Source organism: Cuculus canorus, chromosome 3, assembly GCF_017976375.1.
Source record: "Cuculus canorus isolate bCucCan1 chromosome 3, bCucCan1.pri, whole genome shotgun sequence".
In the NCBI taxonomy this organism is placed as follows: Eukaryota; Metazoa; Chordata; class Aves; order Cuculiformes; family Cuculidae; genus Cuculus; species Cuculus canorus.
In genome coordinates this window covers 82,574,095-82,577,110 of record NC_071403.1, presented here as the reverse complement: position 1 = coordinate 82,577,110, position 3,016 = coordinate 82,574,095, and positions in this window count along the sequence as shown.

Genomic DNA, 3,016 nt, shown 5'->3' with positions numbered 1-3,016 from the left:
CTTTATGGGGAAGCCTTGAGGAGCGAATAAATTCTAATTCCTGGAAATGGAACAGCATGCCAAAACTCCTTTTTAAACATTTTATTTTGAACATGGTCACACTGCCACATGAGAAAGCAGCTCCTTTCATTTAGGTACATCAATCAGAAAAGGAAGGTTAAAGAGAACGTACTCCTACTGATAGATGAAAATGATGACCTTGTATCAACAGAATATCAACTAGAAGAAGGCTGAGGTACTTAACAACTTTTATGCCTCAGTCTTCACCAACAACCACTCTCCTCACCCCTCCTGGGTAATGGGACAGCAAGACGGTGATCAGGGGAGTAAACCCCCTCCCACTGTAGAGGAGGATCAGGTTCATGACCACCTGAGGAACCTGAACATACATAAATCTATGGGACCTGATGAGATGCATCTCAGAGTCCCAAGAGAATTGGCAGATGGGGATTGAGAGATGGCCAAGCCACTATCCATGATATTTGAAAAATCATGGCAATCAGGAGAAGTTCCTGGTGACTGGAAAAAGGGTAACACTGTCCACATTCTTAAAAAGGGAAGAAAAGATGACCCTGGGAACCACCGACCTGTCAGCCTCAGCTCTGTGCCTGGGAAGATCATGGAACAGATCCTCCTAGAAGATCATGGAACAGATCTTCCTAGAAGCTATGCTAAAGTACGTGGAGGACAGGGAAGTGACTAGGGGCAACCAGCATGGCTTCACCAGGAGAAAGTCCTGTATGACCAGCCTAGTGGCTTTCTATGATAGGGTAACCACAGCAGTGGACACAGGTAAATGGACAGATATGACCTATCTGGACTTCTGTAAAGCCTTTGACACGGTCCTCCACAACATCCTTCTCTCTAAATTGGAGAGAGATGGATTTGATGTGTGGACTGTTTGGTGGATAAGAAATTGGTTGGATGGTCACATTCATAGAGTAGTGGTCAATGGCTTGAAGTCCAGATGGAGATCCATGACAAATGGTGCCCCTCAGGGGTCCGTTCTGGGACCAGTGCTGTTTAATATCTTCACCAATGGTATAGATAGACTGAGTGCACTCTTAACAAGTTCGCAGATGACACCAAACTGAACGGTGCAGATGCCACACCGGAAGGATGGGATGCCATCCAGAGGGATCTGGACAAGCTGCAGAAGTGGATCTGTGAGAACCTCATGAAGTTCTACAAGGCCAAGTGCAAAGTCCCACATCTGGGTTGGGGCAATCCATAGGGTTTCAATACAGGATGGGGGATGATGTTATTGAGAGCAGCCCACCAGAGAAGGACTTGGGGGTGCTAGTTGATGAGAAGTTCGATATGTGCTGGCAATGTGCACTCACAGGCCAGAAGGCCACCCGTATCCTCAGCTGCATCAAAAGAAGCGTGGCCAGCAGGTCGAGGGAGTTGATTCTGCCCCTCTATTCCTCTCTTGTGAGACCTCATCTGGAGTATTGTGTTCAGTTCTGGAATCCTCAGCATAAGAAGGATAAGGAGCTGTTGGAACGGGTCCAGAGAAAGGCTACAAGGATGACCAGAGGGCTGGAGCACCTCCCATATGAGGACAGGCTGAGAGAGTTGTGGTTGTTCAGCCTGTAGAAGGCTCCAAGGAGACCTTATAGTGACCTTCCAGTACCTGAAGGGGGCCTCCAAGAAAGCTGGGGAGGGACTTTTTATAAAGGCATTTAGTGATAGGACTAGGGGGAACGGCTATAAATTGGAGAGGGGCAGATTTAGACTAGACATTAGGAAGAATTTCTTCACTATGAGAGTGGTGAGGCACTGGCACAGGTTGCCCAGAGAAATCGTGGGTGCCCCATCCCTGGAGGTGTTCAAGGCCAGGTTGGATGCGGCCTTAAGGAGCTGATCTAGTGAGAGGTGGCCCTGCCCATCATGGCAGGGGAGTTGGAACTAGATGATGGTCCCTTCCAATCCATACCATTCTATGATTACCTTCAAGAAATCAGCAGGTATTCCTGCTCCCACTGATTGCTTGCAAGCATGGTAGAACACGCTGGTTAAAAGCTGCTGCTGCTTTTTGCAGTGCCCAAATACTGCTGAGGGGCTGAAGTCCCCTTTTCAGCCCTGTGCCAGGAATTGATCCCTGGATCTGTTTCCATTGAGTGCTGAGCCTGTGAAGTCCAAATAGACCCTCCTGTTTACAGCAGTCCCACCTAGCTTTTTGAAGGAGGTACAGGCTTGTTCCTGGGCTGCAGGATAAGTAGCCTTGCCTATCAGAGGCCAAGAAATCTTGGATTCCTACTTCTGAGAGCTAGAGCACTCACAAGGAGCCTGTTTTTGATGGGACCTTGTCTTCATGAGTGGCTGTGGCTGTAAGTTCCTGAGGAATTTCCAACTAAGTGGGAATAGTAAATCGTTCTCCATGAAGCAGGATTTTACTTGAGAGACAAACAACTGTATTTCACGCTGTTGGCTAGTAATACCTGAAAGGTCTTGGGGTCAAACATCACAAAGTGGTGTTTCATGTTCACTCACCATAAACGCATTTAAAATGAAGTTTCAAATCTCCTGGAAGAAAACTGGTAAGTAAAGAAAATAGTCACAATTCTGAACAATATTACATAATTAACGTTTCAGCAGAGAACAACCTCTTGACGCTAAACATGTCCTTTATTCTGATCTATCAGACTGAAAACCATGGCCTTTTCCATGACAACTATCTTTTAGAAAAAACACGAGACCCTCCCCCCTTCATTTCCACATACTTAATAATATTAATAGAACATTCAAATATTAATGCTAGTAGACAAGGTCTTTCATAAAGCGCATAAATGAATTCATTCACTCTAGCTTATTAGCTTAATAGTCGACCTTTTACAATGTAACTGATTACCATTTTCATTGTTCTTCCTTGTTTTTTCCTTAGACTCTCACTTCTTTGGGGATCAAAAGATCTTGAATACATAAACTCAACAAATACCTGTGCACAACTGTAAAACAGAAATTGCTGAAAGAGTTACCCAAGTAAAGTCTTTCAATGCTCATGCTTCAAAGA